The sequence below is a fragment of the Ranitomeya variabilis genome, chromosome 5, assembly GCF_051348905.1.
Source record: "Ranitomeya variabilis isolate aRanVar5 chromosome 5, aRanVar5.hap1, whole genome shotgun sequence".
NCBI lineage: Eukaryota > Metazoa > Chordata > Amphibia > Anura > Dendrobatidae > Ranitomeya > Ranitomeya variabilis.
This window is the reverse complement of record NC_135236.1, coordinates 587,219,659-587,241,090: the sequence shown is the minus strand read 5'-3', so window position 1 is coordinate 587,241,090 and position 21,432 is coordinate 587,219,659. Positions and strand designations below refer to the sequence as shown.

The 21,432-nt window shown below is 43.4% G+C and overlaps 1 protein-coding gene across 3 annotated transcripts in view; it reads left to right on the top strand.

Moving 5' to 3' along the window:
• NME5 (NME/NM23 family member 5) overlaps positions 1 to 21,432 on the top strand; it is a 388,198-nt gene that overhangs the window by 301,251 nt on the left and 65,515 nt on the right. The gene's annotated exons all lie outside the window — the stretch shown is intronic.

The window sequence follows — 21,432 nt, the reverse complement described above, 5'->3', positions numbered from 1 at the left end:
ATCCAAAGATCCTTTTTATCGTGCTGCCACCCAACTGCATATAGTCACAACATAAATATGTGGCCAAATGAATGGAGGTTACCCTTACCGGTGCTGAAGTACACCTCTGGACACACCCCGACGCGCGTTTCGCCTCTTTACAGCTCAGCTTTCTCAAGGGGAGGTGTATTTCCAATTACCTGCAGGACCTTAAGTATCCCTAGTTACCAATCACATGTGAATCACGTGACCGGCTGTTGCTGGGTTGTCTATGTACGGCGCGTGCGCCCGCGGCCGATCCCACCATACCCGCGCGGCCCGATGCGCCGCTGCTACATGCCCGAGTAGGAGACAGGTGTAACCATGACTCCCAGTCGGACGCCAGCAAGGGCCAATACCGGACAACGCGGGGCAGAAGCACGCGCAACACAACCATAGCCACTTAAAGGGAACATGTCTCCACCAAAATCGCGGGTGAGGTAAGCCCACCGGCATCAGGGGCTTATCTAAAGCATTCTGTAATGCTGTAGTTAAGCCCCCGATGTATCCTAAAAGATGAGAAAATGACTTAGATTATACTCCTGCGCAGGCGTACTTTGTCTGCCCTGTTGAGGGCAGAGAAAAGTACTGCAGTGCGCAGGCACCGGAAAGGTCAGAGAGGCCCAGCACCTGCGCACTGCAGTACTTTGCTCTGCCCTCAACAGGGCTGACAAAGTACGCCTGCGCAGGAGCCGCAGCGTGAAGACCAGAAGAGGACATCATCTGATGAAGATGGGAGGCGCCGGACCCGGACCAGCAGCGGGAACACCCCTGGGTGAGTATAATCTAACATCTTTTTCTCATCTTTTTAGGATACATCGGGGGCTTATCTACAGCACTACAGAATGCTGTAGATAAGCCCCTGATGCCGGTGGGCTTACCTCACCCTTGATTTTGGGGGTGACAGATTCCCTTTAACCAAAATGTTTAATAACCCTAAGAAAACAGTATATAATACATTTATAATACAAATGCTGCCAAGGATTGCAATGACTCTAGGACCCCAATAATAATGATTCATTCTTCTAACCCCATGTAAGTATTTTCGAGTCCTAATATCTTCAAAAGGGCATTCAGGAAGTAGAGGAAAAAACTGGGATATGTAGTTCGGATGTAATTCATCAAACCGCAGGAGAATTAAGATTAAAAACTGTGTGAAAGAAAAAGACCAATAATTAAAATAAAAGAAATACACACAAACACCAGTTAAAAAGATAGAGCAGGAAGGAATACCGACAGGAAATCTATACATCCTCTATTATCATATCCTTTACAGAAAGGGTGCAAAATTGAGGGATTCATTAAGACCAAATGGTTTCATTGTCCCCAGTGTGACAATCCATTTTAATTCCCGCTGCGCAAATAGTTTTTTGACATTCCCCCCCTTATACCTGTATGAACAACATCAATTCCCCTTACCATCATTTCTCTCGGGTCACAATTGTGAAACGATCTGAAGTGCCACAGAATTGTTTTTAATTCCGCAGGATTTTCCACCGACCGGGCTGCGCCAATGTCCTGCACATGCTCCCTCACCCTTATTCTGAGATCTCTATATGTCAGCCCAATGTAGATCAATGAGCAACTACACGTGGCATAATATTCAAGTATTACGTTGACAGTACCACAATGTATTCATCAATCTGAAATTGCTTTTTACCATCTGCGGAATGGAATGAGGAGCTGCGGAGGACATTGGCGCAAGCCACACAGTGGCCACAGGTATGCCATCCCTTAGCTGGTTTGGTCGACCCAAATAGACTTGTGGTTGGTGCCACATAATGGCTCTTAATTAACATGTCCTTCAGATTTTTCGCCCTACGTGAGGTCATTAATGGGCGATCACTGAGATATGGTCCCAGGGAGGGTTCTGTACTTAAAATCGGCCAGTGCTTGGTCAGAATGGCCCTAATACTGTCCCATTCGTGGTTAAATACTGAAATAAATCGAATGGTTTCATCTCCCTTCTTTTTCTTTTTGTTTTGGTATAGCAAAAGATCACGGAGGGTGGACTTGGCTCTACGATAGCCCTGCTTGATACTCCTTTTGCTATAACCTCTCTGGCAAAAACGCGTCCGTAGGTCTGCTGCTTGCATTTCGAATCTTTCCTCTGTGGAGCAGATCCGCCTCATTCTCAAGAACTATCCGACCGGGATGGCCCTTATGGAGGCTTGGCTGTGTGCAGATTTTGCATGAATCAAGGCATTAACTGCCGTAGTTTTTCGAAAGACATCAGCCTGGATAGCCGATGAAGAGTCGACCTCCAGACTGATGCCCAGCAGTAGAGATTTTCACTAAGCTGGTGTCAGAGGATTTGAAAAAACGACCCACATATCGTCGGTTTGATAATTTGACGCAAAAAGAAAGGGAAGCAATCTGCCAGCTACAATCACTAAGTGATGTGGTCTTCAAGGTGGCTGACAAAGGGGGAAACATTGTGATCTGGCCATTTGCTAAATACGAACGGTCCGTCGCCGCACCGTAAATTGACCATACACTATCATTAGACTATCATAGACCATCATTAGATGCGGTAAAACCGCATCTAATGATTAGTCACATGCGTAGAGACTGCGTAAATGCAGCTTACTACGCATGTCTGCCGGCTCACCTGTCCCGCCGCCGGTAGTCCCTGGTCCACTGCAGTTCTCGCAATAACTTATGTTATCGCGAGAACTGCCGTGCACGTGACCAGGACTTATCTCCGGTCACTAGTCTGGTTCTCACAAACAGCTGATCAGGCATCCAGATGTAGCAGAGCTGGACTCTGTGTGCACATACAACACACACCATACAACATACACCATGCAACATACGACATACAACATGTACCATGCGACATACAACATGCATCATGCGACATACAACATGCACCATGCGACATGCAACATACAACATGTACCATGCGACATGCTATATACAACATGCACCATGCGACATACAACATGCACGATGCGACATGCACCATACAACATGCACCATGTGACATACATGAACCATGCGACATATAACATGCACCATGCGACATACAACATGTACCATGCAACATGCCACATAAAACATGCACCATACAACATACACCATACAACACATACATACACTACATACATATAGACATACAGTACATATAACATAGAGTACATACTCACCATCACCTTGATCCCCGAAGCCATTGTCACCTATAAAAAATATTAAAATAATAAACAAACACTATACTCCCCGAGTCCGCAGATATCCAATTAAAACGAGTGTCCCACGACGATCTCCCATGGAGAGCAGCCACATCAGCTGATGCTACCGCTCTCCAGGAGCTCCAGGAATACAATGACATATGGTATCCTTCAGCAATGTATTCCTACGCCCCTGAGAAATAGTCCCTAGTCTCACTTGTGGCACTGCTGTGTGGGAAAATTCCCATGCAGCTTTTGCCATAAAGTGAGACCCTGAACTAAGGTAACCTCAGTGATACACAGCAGGAGCCATTGTCTCCTGTCAGAGTGTCACTGGAGGGCCTATAGAGCAGTGACATCACCCGATGTCACTGTTCTATAGGGGAGATCATTGTGGGACATTCGTTATTAATTGGACTACGGCGGACAGGTAGTATACGGTTGGTTTATTCTAATTTTTTATGCAGGCGATCGAGTATGGTAAGTATGGTAAAATTAAGAATATTAAAATACTTTTTTCTGGCTGTGTCTTTATTTTTTTTTTAACCCTTTCACTACTCTAGGATTAATAATGGATAGGTGTCTTATTGATGCCTCTCCATTATTAACCAGGCTTAATGTCACCTTACAATAGCAAGGTGACATTGACCCCTTATCACCCCATATCCCACCGCTACAGGGGAGTGGGAAGAGAGGAGCTAAGATGCGCCATTTCTGGGGCGACTGGGGGCTGGTATTTGTAGCCGGGGGGGGGGCAGTAACCATGGCCCCTCTCTGGGCTATGAATATCAGCCCGCAGCTGTCTGCATAGCCTTTCTGGCTATAAAATATAGGGGGACCCCACGTCAGACAGCTGCGGGCTGATATTCATAGCCTAGAGAGGGGCCATGGGTATTACCCCTTTCCCAGGTTACAAATATTGGCCCCCAGCTGTCGGCTTTCCCCCTCTGTCGCAGTAAATTGCGAGGGAGCCCACGCCATTTTTTTTCCCCGTTTTTTTTTTTTTTTAATTAAACGTTCATTCGTAAACATCGGCCTTGCTGTTACATATCTACTAGATGATGGCCCGATTCTAACGCATTGGGTATTTTATAATATGTATGTATGCATGTACGTCGCGCTGTGAGAGGGGGTTAAATTTCGCACCAATATCGCTGATTAGTCGCGGCCGGCTGCGTAGTATATAGCACAGCCACGTAGTATATAGCAGCAATGTAGTATATAGCACAGCCACATAGTATATAACACAGCCACGTAGTATATAGCACAACCCACTTAGTATATAACACAACCCACTTAGTATATAACACAGCCACGTAGTATATAGCACAGCCCACGCAGTAGATAGCACAGCCACGTAGTATATAGCAGCCACGTAGTATATAGCAGTGATGTAGTATATAGCACAGCCCACGTAGTATATAACAAAGCCATGTAGTATATAGCACAGCACACGCAGTAGATAGCACAGCCACGTAGTATATAGCAGCCACGTAATATATAGCAGCCACGTAGTATATAGCAGCCATGTAGTATATAACACAGCCCACGTAGTATATAACACAGCCCACGTAGCATATAACACAGCCCACGTAGCATATAACACAGCCCACGTAGCATATAACACAGCCCACGTAGCATATAACACAGCCACGTAGTATATAGCACAGCCTACGCAGTAGATAACACAGCCACGTAATATATAGCAGCCACGTACTATATAACACAGCCACGTAGTATATAACACAGGTCACGTAGTATATAGCACAGCCCACGCAGTATATAACATAGCCCACGTAGTATATAACAGCCCACGTAGTATACAGCAGTGTGGGCACCATATCCCTGTGAAAAAAAGGGTTAAAATAAAAAAGTTATATACTCACCTGCCGTTGTCCACCGAAGCTGTCCCGATCCTCGCGATGCTCTCGGCAGCTTTCATTCCCAGAGATGCATTGCGAAATTATCCAGATGACTTAGCGGTCTTAGCCAGAGACCGCTAAGTCATCTGGGTAATTTCACAATGTATCTCTGGGAACGGAAGCTGCCGAGACCATCAGGAAGAGCGGGAAAGCTGCGGAGGCGACGGAAGGTCAGAATAGCATGATTTTTTATTTTTTTATTATTTTTAACATTATATCTTTTTTCTTTTTTGCATAGCCAGCATCAATAGTAAAAAGTTGGTCCGGGATGGGGCGACACACTGGCGCTGACTGGAGGGGACAATTCGCGGCCGGGCTAAGCCTGTCGCTGATTGGTCGCGGCCAGCGACTCGGGATTTCCGTGACAGACAGAAGTACCCCTTAGATGATTATATAGATAGATGGATAATCTAGCTATAGATATATTTATAGATAGATATATCTATAGATACATACTGTAGATATACTAAACATCGGGCTTGGTATTATCTATCGTATCTATTATCTATCTATCATCTATCTATTTATCTATTATCTATCTATCGATATATCTCTCTAGCTATCTATAGATATGTCTATCGATAGATATATTTATAGATAGATAATAGATACGATAGATCTATCTATCTATCCCATATCTATCATCCATCTATCGATCTGTCTATGTGTGTAAACATTATTCTTCAATGGAGTATGTAAATGAAGAGGTTGGACAAGAAATGACATCACCCTTTTTTTTTGGTATATCTTTATTGAGCTTACAAAAACACACACACATCCGCATGAAAAAAAAACGCATGAAAAATGCAGGTGACCTGCCAGTGACCTCAGGTGCAGATTTGGTGCAAATTTTACCTGCGTCAAATCCTGATCAAATCCTGAACGTGGAAACATACCCTTAAAGATCATCTTATATGTCCTATATAGTTCAGGCAGCCACATTGGTGAGGTTTGATCTCTGGCCATCGCTGATCTCTATAACAAGAGTTTTTAAAGAGTAACTAAACCATTGATACAATTTTTTTATATAGTGTTTCATCCTCCTAAGAAAGGGGCCACATGCCCATAGATTCTCTCATTCCAGATCATTCTGATCACAGATTGATCTGAGTGTCAGCATAGTGTGATCCGATTCTTAGATGAGACCATAGTTAAACAGAGAAGTTGGAGAACAACATGTTATCTCCATTGTGTATGCACAGAAATTGGACCGCACTCAGATGTCACTCGACTGCAGTCCGATATTTTCCACACACTCAGACTTAATTTTTGTCTTCAGATTTTTTTTGCTGGCATTTCTTTCACAGAGATTCGGTCAGTGAAAAAGCCTCACCATCACTGCCCCACGGAACAACATTGGCCCGCACGCTATCCGATAAAAAAATGGGATAGTACTTGTCTGACTTATACACTCGTGTGACCCTGGCCTAATTATAAGCACATTGATGTGGTTCCAGGTGTTCATACCCCCATAGACTGCACACAGAGTGGAGTAGGGACCCAACAGAAAGCAGAGTACACCAAGTCTATGCTTTCTGCGCTGTTCGCATGCCAAGGAAAACTGCCATGCTCTCCCTCCACCATATACAGCAGCACAGAGTATTTCAGGAGAGCAGTGTGCTGGTCTATGGGGGGAGTGTGCTCACACACTGACGCTCACACAATCATACGCTGACACATTCATGCTGACGCTCACACACACGCACTAACTCTCACACTCACGCGCTGATGCTCACACACTTACACGCTGATGATCACACTGACTCACACACTTACGCGCTGATGATCACACTGACACTCACACACTTACGCGCTGATGATCACACTGACACTCACACGCTGACGCTCACACTCAGCCCGACACCATCATTATAAGCCGATAAGTAAACAAAAACAAACCTAGGCACAGATTGTCACCAGCCTATGTAGGAGCGTTAACAGAACGAACGTACACAGGCTATAACCAGACAGCAACTGTTAATTTAGAAATAAAAATAAAATTGCGTGGGCTCTCGCATAATTTTAACCCCTTACCGACATCGGGCGCAATAGCACGCTGGTGTCGGTATCTCTCCTTTTGATGCGGGCTCCAGCAGTAAGCCCACATCTTTCCCAGGACATGTCAGCTGTTTTGAACAGCTGACATGTGCCCGCAATAGCCACAGGTGGAATCGCGATCAACTTGCATGTGCCCGCAATAGCCACAGGTGGAATTGCGATCAACTTGCGGCTATTAACTAGTTAAATGCAGCTGTTAAACGCTGACAACGGCATTTAAATGAAGCTTCCGGCAATCGCACCGGAAATACGCACACCGGTGACCCAAATCACGCGATCGCGGGTCACCGGTGTGTTGGCATGACAACCCGAGGTCTCCTAGAGACCGCTATGGTTGTCACTGCTGGATTGCTGTGAGCACCACCCAGTGGTCAGCGCTCATAGCAACTCAGCAATTCTACTACATAGAGGCAAACTGACCATCGCCCCTATGTAGTAGAGCCAATCAAGTTGTGCCAGCTTCTAGTCTCCTATGGTGACTAATGAAGCACGGCAAAAAAAAAAAAAAAGTTTTTTAAAAAAATATAAAAGTTCAGTTCACCCCTTTCCACCCCATTTAAAATAAAACACTAAAAATAAAATCAAACACATATACAGTTGTGGCCAAAAGTATTGACACCCCTGCAATTCTGTCAGATAATACTCAGTTTCTTCCTGAAAATGATTGCAAACACAAATTCTTTGTTATTATTATCTTCATTTAATTTGTCTTAAATGAAAAAACACAAAAAGAATTGTCCTAAAGCCAAATTGGATATAATTCCACACCAAACATAAAAAAGGGGGTGGACAAAAGTATTGGCACTGGTCGAATAATCATGTGATGCTTCTCTAATTTGTGTAATTAACAGCACCTGTAACTTACCTGTGGCACCTAACAGGTGTTGGCAATACCTAAATCACACTTGCAACCAGTTGACATGGATTAAAGTTTACTCAACCTCTGTCCTGTGTCCTTGTGTGTACCACATTGAGCATGGAGAAAAGAAAGAAGACAATCACATGGCAGTGACGTCATCACAGGTCCTACAGCTATTTGCTGTGCAGCAGATCCACCCTGGTGTTCTGTGGATATCTTTTGTTCTCTGGTATCAGCCATTACATCAGACGGCCAGAGCTTACTGCGTCTGCGCAGGACACCAGTACACAGCGCAGGCGCCGGATTTGAAACGATAACAGCGCTGAGGGGGCGGGGCCGAAAGCGCAGGAAGATGTGAGTGACGGCAGAGGAGCTGGCCGAGCTGGGGAGTGAGGACCCGCCTACCTGGCTAGAGACAGGAATTGTGGCTGAGTATAAAAACGTTTTATTTGGGGCATGCTTGAACCTAAAACTAAAAGAGCCACCTTGTTAGAATGCAGCATTACTGCTGCACAAGGTGGCTCTTTTAGTTTATAACGGCTGGAGGGGGGTGACAGTGGCACTTTAAGATGCCATAACGGACGACCAAAAGATCATATCTGCATCAAAATGGTATCATTAAAAATGTCAGCTTGGCGCACAAAAAATAAGCACGCATCCAACCCGAGATTACTGAAAATGTAGACGCTACGAGTATCATAAAATGGTGCAGTTTTTTTTTTTTTTTTTTTTTTTTAGCAAAGTTTGTAATTTTTTTCACCACTTAAAAAAGAACCTAGACATGTTTGGTGTCTATGAACTCGCAATGACCTGGAGAATCCCAATGGCAGGTCAATTTTAGCATTTAGTGAACCTAGCAAAAAAGCCAAACAAAAAACAAGTGTGGGATCGCACTTTTTTTTGCAATTTCACCGCTCCAGGAATTTTTTTCCCGTTTTCTAGTACACGACATGGTAAAACCAATGGTGTCGTTCAAAAGTACAACTCATCCCGCAAAAAAGTAAGCCCTCACATGGCCATATTGAAGGAGAATTCAAAAAAGCTCCGGTCATAAAGGGGTTAATAACCAGCAGGAAAGCTGACGGCTTGGGGTAGATGTATATAGCCTTGGGAAGGCTGTATACTTAGCCTTTACTGGCTATTAAAATTGGGGATCCCCCGAAAAAAATGACATGGGATACCCCTATAATTAATAATCAGCAAAGGCTAGGCAGACAGCTGCATGCTGATATTAATAGCCTGGGAAGGGGCCATGGATATTGGCACCCCCAGGCTAAAAACATCAGCTCTCAGCCGCCCCAGAAATGGCGCATCTTATAGATGCGCCAATTCTGGCACTTAGCCTCGCTCTTCCCACTTGCCCTGTTTCGGTGGCAAGTGGGGTTCATATTTGTGGAGCTGATGTCACCTTTGAATTGTCAGGTGACATCAAGCCCACGGCTTAGTAATGGAGAGGTGTCAATAAGACACCTATCCATTATTAATCCTATAGTTGAAATTAAGGAGAGAGAGCGCACATAGGGTGATAATTTGGATGACAATACACGGTAGGTGCACTCACCTTTATAGGTTGTGAAAAGTCACAACCCCTTGCAGAATATAAGAAGAAACAGTGGTCGCTGCAGACTCCCGTGGATACCAATGTGACAAAGAAGGAAGGAGAAGACCGGGTTTCTCAATGTATCCGCGCTGACCACACACGATGGAAGTTTTCTTGAAAGCTTTATTGTGCCGACGCGTTTCGTGACAATATGCCATTTCCTCAGGGCCAAAGATTTTACAGTGTGTGTTTACAGCAGTGGTTTTATACAGAATCTTCATGGCATCACAATTACAAACAAACCGACATCACTTCCTGTGGGAATGCACCCTCCAGTGTTAGAATGTCATACACCAGTTACAATGACTATTTCAAAATCTAAACTCTCATGAAGCACACTATCCACCTAAAACTTCAGTCTTTAATTAAAAAAAATATATATATAAAAAAAACAATGATCGTTGCATTTCTCCTTCCTACTTAATCCAATAGTTGTATGGTAAATACACAGCCAGAATAAAGTCCTTTATTAATCCTAATTAAACCATACTTACCGAACGCTTAAACCCCTGACTCCCTTGTCTCCTGTTACAAAAATAAAATAATAAACCACAAATATTCCTCACCTGTCCGACGAGAAGATAATCCATGATGTCCCACGATGATCCTGATCAGTTTGAGAGCAGTCACAGCGGGCGATACACTGACAGGAGATAATCCTCCTGCAGTGTATTACTGAGCTGCAGTGAGAGTTCATCGGAGTTCATTACCTCTGATCTCCCTTACGGCACCGCTGCTGCGTGGGGGAATTCTCACACAATGGTAATGCCGATGTGAGAGCACCGAGCAAATGAACTCCGATGAACTATCACGGCTGCTCAGTGATACACTGCAGGGAGCGATTACCTCCTGTCAGTCAAACGCCAGCGGCCGGGTAGAGCGGTCACGTCTCCCAATGTGACTGTTCTACACGTGAGATCGCAGTGAGACAATCTGGATTATCTGGACTACGTTGGGCAGGGAGTATATGTTGGTTTATTATTTAACATTGGGAGCAGTAGTCTCATCGGCCCGCGTTTGCTTTTTTTTTTTTTTCTTACCGCAGGTCACAGTCAGCTGCGGAATCATGCGGACATCTGCCAGCTTGATACTGCAGTGCTGTGACCAATGGTACCGTTACCACGGGTGACGGTCACAGCTGCGGGGTAGAGCTGACATATGCCAGCATGATCCCGCATTGCTGTGACCGACCGTACCGGTGGTAGCATTACTGCGGGTGACAGTCACAGATGCGGGGTCACGCTGACATGTGTCTCTGACCGGCATTTGTACCAGCAGCTCGTCATTGCACGCACTGAGCAGTGTGTGCAATGACAGGGGAGAATAAAGCTCAGAGCATACGCTGTGGGCTACAACAAAATGGCCATAATCTCCTCTCACAGCTGTGACCTGGACATCCCAGGAGGGCGTGCCCAGTTCACAGCAGGGAGCAGCTCAATGCAAGGTATAGGGTCGGCGAGCAACCGCTGTCTCCTATGCCCAGGGCAGCAACTCTTACACTCCTGCAAAGCAAAATGGCAGGAGTGTAAGGGACAGAAATGATAATGGCATTGGTTATTTCCCTAAATTATTGAGTAAATCTGAAATACATCTTATTGACATCAGATGAAACACAGACCATTTTTTATGAATGAACTGTCACACAAGGAAGGAGCATGGTCTTAGCCTGTGTAAATTAATATCAACCATCTAGTGTCATGTGAGTCAAGAATCAATATATGGTTTGTAGGAAGATTTTAACCTCCAAAGTGGGGTTGTGTGTACCAAAGACCAGTGGGTTATGTTTGTCCTGATTAGAGGTTTCTAAACCCGCATGTTTCATTGGACGATTAATAAAATATTAAAAGTATTGTGCACGTTGTTCAATTCTATTAGCTTTATTGTATGTATCATACAGATAAGTCACAGGAAAATTCTTTTGAGGATATGAAAAGATATGGTAAACTAGGAAAAACAGAGCGCAATAGGGACTTAAAGCACAAAAAATGCTGCAGATCCGCACAAAAGAAGTGACATGCACTTCTTTTAAATCCGCAGCGTTTCCGCGCTGATTTTTCACATTGATTTACATTGTACTGTAAATCACAGTGCGGATCTGCAGCGTTTCTGCGCGGAAAAAGCCGCTGCGGATAAGCACTAAATCCGCATCGTGTGCACATAGCCTCAGGGTTGATTTACTTATATGTGGTGTCTTTGGCACATGATCGTGTCAAAGTTCATCACACAACAAAATTTAAACAACATGAAAAAAAGGTAAAAACAAGGGGGTTCTTTGTGATCAAAGAAAGCTATCTTGCCTATACCCCTGAAGAATAGAATTAAAATTATTAAAAATCTTAACCCCTTTACCCCCAAGGGTGGTTTGCATGTTAATGACAGTACAATTTTAACAATTCTGACCAGTCTCTTCATGAGGTTATAACTCTGGAACACTTCACCGGATCCAAGTGATTCTGACACTGTTTTCTCGTGACATATTGTACTTCATGATAGTGGTAAGATTTATTTGATATATCTTGCGTTTATTTATATGATAGAAAATACCCAAGTGTGACACCATTCTAAAAACTGCACCCCTCAAGGTGCTCAAAACCACATTCAAGAAGTTTATTAACCCTTCAGGTGCTTCACGGGAATTTTTGGAATGTTTAAAAAAAAAAAAAATGAACATTTAACTTTTTTTTTCACAAAAAATTTACTTCAGATCCAATTAGTTTTATTTTACAAAGGGTAGCAGGAGAGATTAGACCTAAAAAGTTATTGTGCAATTTGTCCTGAGTACGCCGATACCCCATATGTTGGGGTAAACCCCTGTTTTGGGCGCATGGTAGAGCTCGGAAGGGAATGAGCGCCATTTGACTTTTCAATGCAAAATTGGCTGGAATTGAGATAGTACGCTATGTCGCGTTTGGAGAGCCCCTGATGTGCCTAAACAGTGGAAACTCCCCAATTCTAACTCCAACCCTAACCCCAACCCCAACCATAACCCTAATCCCAAACGTAACCCTAACGTCAACCCCAACCCTAATGGGAAAATGGAAATACTTTTTATTTTATTATTTTTCCCTAACTAAGGGGGTGATGAAGGGGGGTTTGATTTACTATTTATAGCGGGTTTTTATGTTTGGCAGCTGTCACACACTGAAAAATGCTTTTTATTGCAAAAAATAGTTTTTGCATCACCACATTTTGAGAGCTTTAATTCTTCCATATTTTGGCCCATAGTCATGTGAGGTCTTGTTTTTTGCGGGACGAGTAGACGTTTTTATTGGTACCATTTTCAGGCACATGACATTTTTTTATTGCTTTTTATTCCGATTTTTGGGAAGCAAAATGAACAAAAGCAGCAATTCATGAATTTCTTTTTTTTGGGGGTGGGGGGGCATTTACACTGTTCCTCATGTGGTAAAATTGGTAAAAGCAGTTTTATTATTCGGGTCAGTACGATGTCCGCGATACCTCATTTATATCATTTTTTATGTTTTGGCGCTTTTAAACAAGAAAAATTATTTTTTATAAAAAAAAAAAATTTTTGCATCCCTATTCTAACAGCTATAACTTTTTTATTTTTCTGGTGATGATGCTGTATGGTGGCTTGTTTTTTGCGGGACAAGATGTTTTCAGCGGTACCATGGTTATTTATATCCGTCTTTTTGATCGCGTGTTATTCCACTTTATGTTCGGCGGTATGATAAAGCATTATTTTTTTGGCTTTTTTTTTTTTAAATGGTTTTCACTGAAGGGGTTAACTATTGGGACAGTTTTATAGGTCGGCTCATTACGGATGTGGCGATTCCAAATATGTGTAGTTTTATTGTTTCGATTTTTTTAAATTCAAATATTTATTGATTGAATAAATATTGATTTTATTATTACTTTATTTTTTTTTTAAATCTTTACAATTATTTATTTTTATTTTTTTAATTCATTCTTACTTTTACAATTTGTTCCACTATGGGACAATCATTTTGTGCAGGTTGATTCCTTCTATAGCATGCAGGTCTGCATGCTATAGAAGCTGTAAGCGCTGCAGCTTCTGTACGCTAATCTTAGAGACTTCCTGACATGCACTGCACATGACAGAAAGTCTCTCAGCTCTGGAGACCCGGATGTTGTCATGACGACATCAGGTCTCCATGGCAGCGATAGGGACCCCGCAGTGAGCTGCGGGGTCTCCGATCCAAAGACAGAGGGGCTGTCAGCCCATTTCGGGTGTTAAAGTGCTGGGAGCGGTCTGTGGCCGCTCCTGGCACTTTTTCACAGCCGACACGTGGCCCCGATCGGCCGCACACCACCACCACCACCAACGGGTCCAAGGCAAATGCACAGGATAGTACGTCTACTGTCAGAAAGGGGTTAAAGTGTAAAAAATATAAAAAGACATTGGTTATACATCTAAAACATTTACAATATATAGGCTGCGATGATTTGATCCCTACAGAGACCCAAATTGGTCATATATGGTCATGCACCACTCGGGAGTTGTTCAGATCTGCTGACAGTATATAAAGTCAAAAAAGAATAATCGACAAGGATCAATTTGTAGTAAATAAGATTTGATCCTGTGAAGACTGATTCATGGGGACGAAACCAAAAAAACCACAGTGAACTGTGGCCGTGAGACACAGGGAAAAATTGTTAAGTTCCATTGATCCTGTTTGGAAGTCACCAAAGATATTTTGGAAGAAGGAGGAAAAAAGGAAATTAAAAAAAAAAAAAAAAAAAAAAAAAAAAAAGTAAAAAAAAAAGTCAATAAATAAAAATTACATAGATATATATATATATATATTTTTTATATTAATGTCGACAGGAATTACTATCAGAAGCAGGGAAATTCCGGATAATTCCGGTAACGGAAAAAATCGGTACCGGAGTTATCCGTGTCCGTGTGCCCGTGAGCTCACGTAGGCCATACGTGCGGCACACGTGTGCCGGCCGTGTGCCGAGTGGGTACCACACGGAGCGTGTGGTACCCACGCGTGTGGTACACTGCATCGTGCTGAAGCCGCGATTCATATCTTCTGTGCAGCAGCGTTTGCTGCATAGAAGATATGAATAATAGTGTTTAAAAGAAAGATCTATCTGTCCGCCGCCCTCCCACCCCCTGTGCGCCCCCCCGCTGTTCTGAAAATACTCACCCGCTTCCCTCGTTGGCTGTCGATGCTTCCTGTGCTGGCCGCGCCTTCTACTCTATGCGGTCACGTGGGGCCGCTCATTTACAGTCATGAATAGGCGGCTCCACCCCTATGGGAGGTGGAGCCACATATTCATGACTCTAATCGGCGGCCCCACGTGACCGCATACAGTAGAAGGGGCGGCTAGCACAGGACACTGCGAGGGAGGCGGGTGAGTATTTTCTGAACAGCGAGGGGGCGCACAGGGGGTGGGAGGGCGGCGGACAGATAGATCTTTCTTTTAAACACTATTATTCATATCTTCTATGCAGCAAACGCTGCTGCACAGAAGATATGAATGGCGGCTTCAGCACCATGTGGGGGGGACAGCGCTTACTGTAGCGCTGTCTCCTGCACGCCACAGGGACTGCACACGGAGACCGTCCGTGTGTGGTCCGTGTTTTACACGGACCCATTGACTTTAATGGGTCCGTGTAATACGTGCGCTCCCACGAACACTGACATGTCTCCGTGTTTGGCACACGGAGACACGGTCCGCAAAAAATCAATGACATCTGCACAGATGCATTGATTTTTATGGGTCTACGTGTGTCAGTGTCTCCGGTACGTAAGGAAACTGTCACCTCACGTACCGGAGCCACTGACGTGTGAAATCGGCCTTAATGTTACAAATAGGGTCTCTGAAACCAATCTTTGTGTCAAGCCTTCAATTAGAAAGTCTGCGCATGTATTAACGGGCATTCTACTGCTAGACTTCCTAGCGTGTACACCGGACTACATGTATCCCAATCAGAGGGATAAAGGGACTCTAATGAATTGAATGCCTTGCGTGTGCGGACAGTCGGATAAAGGAAAAGGGACTCCATGCTGATACTCCAAAAACGGCAATTAGAATGGTAAGTGATATGAAGGATCTATGTGAAGATGTACCTAAATCATTCTCGCGCAAAATAGCAAGTGAAGACTATAAACAGGACATGACTTAAAGGAAAACAGCCGCACTCAGACAATGTTATAATTTGCAAAATAATTTTAAGTATTTATTACATGTGTAGGACACCACCACAGAAAGAGGAAACACTGAAGGTAAGGCTACGTTTCGACCCTTCCTGGGTCTTTGTCAAACCTCACTTCTAATTAGATGTGACTTGTAAACAGATAATGAAGGATGAAGTCCCCGCTGGGGCTCATGTCGGCATATATTAAGTGTGGCACAAGCAGTGCCTGCTGTGGTGTCGAAACGTAGCGTCACCTTCCTGGTTTCTTCTTTCTGTGGTGTTGTCCTGCACATGTAATAAATACTTAAAATTATTTAGAAAATTATATCAATGTCTGAGTGCGGCTGTTTTCCTTTAAGTCAGTACTTTGGGCCCACCCAAGTTCGGCCTGCACCTTCCTTGAGCAGAGTTTGCCTCTTTTCTCATATATATATATATATACAGGACATGAACAGTCCTTATCTTATGCGTTATTATTATTGAAAACCAATTAATGGAACAGCAATGATGTGAGATCTATATATATGAGGCATCGTGATTACTCGCTAATCCCGCCCCCTGCACAGTAGCTCCGCCCCCACCACATCACCACACATAATCCCGCCCCCCACCCCATTACCACACAATCTGCACATCACCACACAATCCCACCCCCCACAAATCCCGGCCCCCACCACATCTCCACACATAATCCCGCCCCCACCACATCTCCACACATAATCCCGCCCCCACCCTATCACCACACATAATCCCGCCCCCCATCACATCACCACACATAATCCCGCCCCCACCCCATCACCACACATAATCCCGCCCCCCCACCACATCTCCACACAATCCCGCCCCCAACACATCACCACACATAATCCCGCCCCTCCACCCCATTACCACACATAATCCCGTCCCCAACACATCACCACACTATTGTTATTAACTTCATTTTAAGTTAATTTACCACCTGCGTAAAGGTACCGTCACATTAAGCGACGCTGCAGCGATATCGACAACGATGCCGATCGCTGCAGCGTCGTTGTGTGGTCGCTGGAGAGCTGTCACACAGACAGCTCTCCAGCGACCAACGATGCCGAAGTCCCCGGGTAACCAGGGTAAACATCGGGTTACTAAGCACAGGGCCGCGTTTAGTAACCCGATGTTTACCCTGGTTACCAGTGTAAATGTAAAAAAAAAAAAAAAAACACTACATACTTACATTGCCGTGTCTGTCGCGTCCCTCGCCTTCAGCTTCCCTGCACTGTGTAAGCGCCGGCCCTAAAGCACAGCGGTGACGTCACCGCTGTGCTTTGCTTTACCGCCGGCACTGACACATTCAGTGCAGGAAGCTCTGAGCAGAAGCGCGGACGCCGGGGGACGTGACAGACATCAGAGGGTGAGTATGTAGTGTTTTTTTTTTTACTTTTACAATGGTAACCAGGGTAAATTTCGGGTTACTAAGCGCGGCCCTGCGCTTAGTAACCCGATATTTACCCTGGTTACCATTGTAAAACATTGCTGGCATCATTGCTTTTGCTGTCAAACACGATACACGCCGATCTGACGACCAAATAAAGTTCTGGACTTTCAGCAACGACCAGCGATATCACAGCAGGATCCAGATCGCTGCTGCGAGTCAAACACAACGATATCGCTATCCAGGACGCTGCAACGTCACGGATCGATGTCGTTGCAAAGTCGTTTAGTGTGAAGGTACCTTAAGTGCTATTGAATGTTGTCATTATTTACTTTACTTTGTTTAAATCACCAGCAGCGTTAATTAAATAGCAATGAGCGTGCCGAGCGTTAGCTGGCTGGAAACATCTAGTTGTTTATAAAAATAAAGTGTCTGATTTCATTGAGACCATTGGGGGCCAAGGTGTTTAATTTATAAATCCAATAGATTTCCTTTCTATGTAATTGCTCAATTCGGTTGTGGGCCTGCAGTGGCATTTCTTCCATTGGGAAAAATTTTAACGGTTTGTATTCTTTATTGTGAACGATTGTGACGAAAAAGGCCATGTTTAACCCCTTTCAAGACCTTGCCCTTTTCCATTTTTGCGTTCTCGTTTTTTGCTCCCCTCCTTCCCAGTCCTTTGTTTTTTTGCGGGACAAGTTGTACTTTTGAACGACATCATTGGTTTTAGCATGTCGTGTACTAGAAAACGGGAAAAAAATTCCAAGTGCGGTGAAATTGCAAAAAAAGTGCAATCCCACACTTGTTTTTTGCTTGGCTTTTTTGCTAGGCTCACTAAATGCTAACACTGACCTGCCATTTTCATTCTTCAGGTCATTACGAGATCATAGACACCAAACATGTCTAGGTTTTGTTTTATCTAAGTGGTAAAAAAAAAGATTCCCAAACTTTGCTAAAAAAAAACGGGTGATCAAAAGAAAGTATCTGCATCGAAATGGTATCATTAAAAACGCCAGCTCGACACGCAAAAAATAAGCCCTCAACCGACCCCAGAACATGAAAAATGGAGACGCTACGGGTATCGGAATATGGTGCAATTTTTTTTTTTTTTTTTTTTTAGCAAAGTTTGATTTTTTTTTCACCACTTAGATAAAAATAACCTAGTTATGTTAGGTGTCTATGAACTCGTAATGACCTGGAGAATCATGATCATAAAAGTACAACTTGTTTCACAAAAAATAAGCCCTCACATTGGCCTTATTGAATAATAAAATAAAAAAGTTATGGCTCTGGGGAGGAGGGGAGCAAAAAACGAACACGGAAATACAGAAAATCCCAAGGTCATGAAGGGGTTAATTATACCATATTGGTACAGATACGTTCTTTTGATTGCCCATTATTGCATTTTAATGCAATGTCGCAGTGATCAAAAAAACTTAATTCTGGAGTTTCTAATTTTTTTCTCGCTACGCCGTTTAGCGATCAGCTTAATGCTTTTTTTTTTTTAATTGATAGATCGGGCGATTCTGAACTCGGTGATACCAAGTATGTGTAGGTTTGATTTTTTTATATTGTTTTATTTTGAGTGGGGCGAAAAGGGGGGCGATTTAAACTTTTATATATTTTTTTTTAACTTTTTTTTTTTTTTTTACTTTTGCCATGCTTCAACAGCTTCCATGGGAGGCTAGAAGCTGGCACAACTCGATCGGCTCAGCTACATGGAAGCGATGCATAGATCGCTCCTATGTAGCTGAATTATAGGCTTGCTATGAGTGCCGACCACAGGGTGGCGCTCACAGCAAGCCGGCATCAGCAACCATAAAGGTCTCAAGGAGACCTCTGGTTGCTATGCCGACGCATCGCTGACCCCTGATCATGTGACAGGGGTCGGCGATACGCTCATTTCCAGCCCAATGACCGGAAGCGGTAGTTAAATGCCGCTGTCAGCGTTTGACAGCGACATTTAACTAGTTAATAGCAGCGGGTGAATCGCCATTCCACCCATCGCTATTGCGGGCACATGTCAGCTGACATTTCCCGGGTTTGATGCGGGCTCACCGCCGCAGCCCGCATCAAAGCGAGGGTACCGACCGCCGCAGTAATAGTTCCAATATATTTGTGGATATTGGAACGATGTGAGTTAAGGCGTTTATGAAGAGCTTGAGTAGTCCTGCCACATACTGTTTCTGGCAAGAACATATAATGACATATACAAGAAAACTTGTAGTGCAGGACATGGGGCTTTATATAGGAAAGGTTTCACCGGTCTGCGCTGAAGTAAAAGTAGACAGACCATTCAAAATAGCATGGCAGCAAAGACAATTCCTACCTGGACACTTGGTGATTTTATTTTCTCGTTGAGACCTCGTTATGGAGGGGTCATCCATTTCTCTAACTCTACTTGGACCCAGGACATTTTGGAGAGTCGGAGCCCTCCTGAAAGTTAAAACCGGGTTTTTAGAAAATATATTTGCCAAAACCAGATCATTCTGCAATGTATGCCAATTATCTTGAAAAATGTTTTGTATATTCCTATGTTGATAACTGGAATCCAATTTTATAACTACCTTCAATTTATTGTCATTCTTTTTGACTGTTTTCCTTAAAAGAGATTCTTGGTCCCTGTCTTTAGAATTATTGTAGGCGTGTATGACGAGTTTTTTGGATACTTCTGTTTTATGAACCTATCTTTGATAATTACAGCTTGATCTATGAAGTCTGTTTCTAAAGTGCAATTTTTTCTAATCCTTCTGAACTGTTTTGGGGAATATTTTGCAACCATTTGGAGTAGTCTTATAATGGATATAGCTATTTGCATCTACTTTTATTAAAAAAAAAAAATCTTAGTGCAAACCTGTTGGTTGGAGATGAACACAAGTAAATGTAAAAAGTTAATGGCCTGGTTACTGATCTTATGGGAAAAAGATAATCCCCAGTTATTTGAATTAAGTTCCTTAATAAAAATTTCAACTTTAGTCAGAGAATTATCCCAAATAATGAACAGGTTATCAATATACCTTTTGTATAGGACAATGCTGTTTGTGTGGGTATCTCTAGTGATGAAAAGTTCCTCAAAGACCCCATAAAAAGGTTTGCATAGGTTGGTCTCACATTGGAAGCCATAGCAGTTCCTTTTACTTAATAAGTTTTTTTTATAAAAAGATACTATAATTATTTTTCAAAATGAAGGACATTCCTTCTACAATGAACACCTTATGAGTAACTAATAACCAATTATCAAGTAATAATTTTTTTTTAAAACATGATACGCCAATCTCATGAGGAATATAACTGTCACGGACGTGGTTTGTGGAACCACTGTGCCAACGGACCGTTGAGAGCCTGGAGGGGAGTGACTAAGCAAACACCTGACTGTTTAGTAGCCCCTCTGATGATGAGGTTAGACTTGGCTCCAGATGAGCGCCAGGTGCCACTCCAGGACAGACCAACGGATGCGCAGCAGCTGGACCCAGAGGACAGACTGGAGGGAGTAGCAGACAGAGTTCGCATCAGAGTTCAGCAGACAGGACCTGCAGTTGAGTGCAATCTTACACAACTTAAACTGTGAAACAGGAAGGCTGCTCAGGCACCTTCCCAGTGGGGAGAAAGCAACATATACATAATGTCCCACAGCAACTGGCTGGGGAGAAAATAGCAAGTGCAAGCGCTGGCCCTTTAAGAGGGCGGGAGCGGACACACGCATGTCCTAAGAACATGGCCAGAGGACCGGCTGAAAGCATGCTGAGCATGGGGAAGGGAAGAGACGCCGAAGACCCTGCCTGTCAGAGCAGGGATCCGGCGTTGTGCTAACAATAACGTGACATCTAGGGTTAGAAATAAAAAAGAAGATTCCCATCCAATATCTTTCAAAATTTCAGTAAGCTGGGAGGAATCGCTTAAAATAGCGTAGCAAGTTGTTCACTTGTGGTTGCATAATGATATCTATATATTCTGATCTGCTTGAGAGGCCCAAACTCTGAAATAATGGGTCCACCAGTGGGATCTATCAATTTTTTGTGGATTTTGGGTAAATGGTAAAAGAAAAGTATAGTGGGATATCGGATTCTAAGAAATCTTTTTTCTTGTTTATTATATTGCTATTAAAGGCTTTACAAATAAGGGAATTATATGTGGGAATAATGTGGGGAAATGGATCTTGACCGATTTTGACATAATAGTTAATAGTTAGTCCATAAGTTAGTCCATAAAATCCTGAATTATTTCAACATTTTTTGATTCCTACAATCTGGGAAAAAAAACTTCC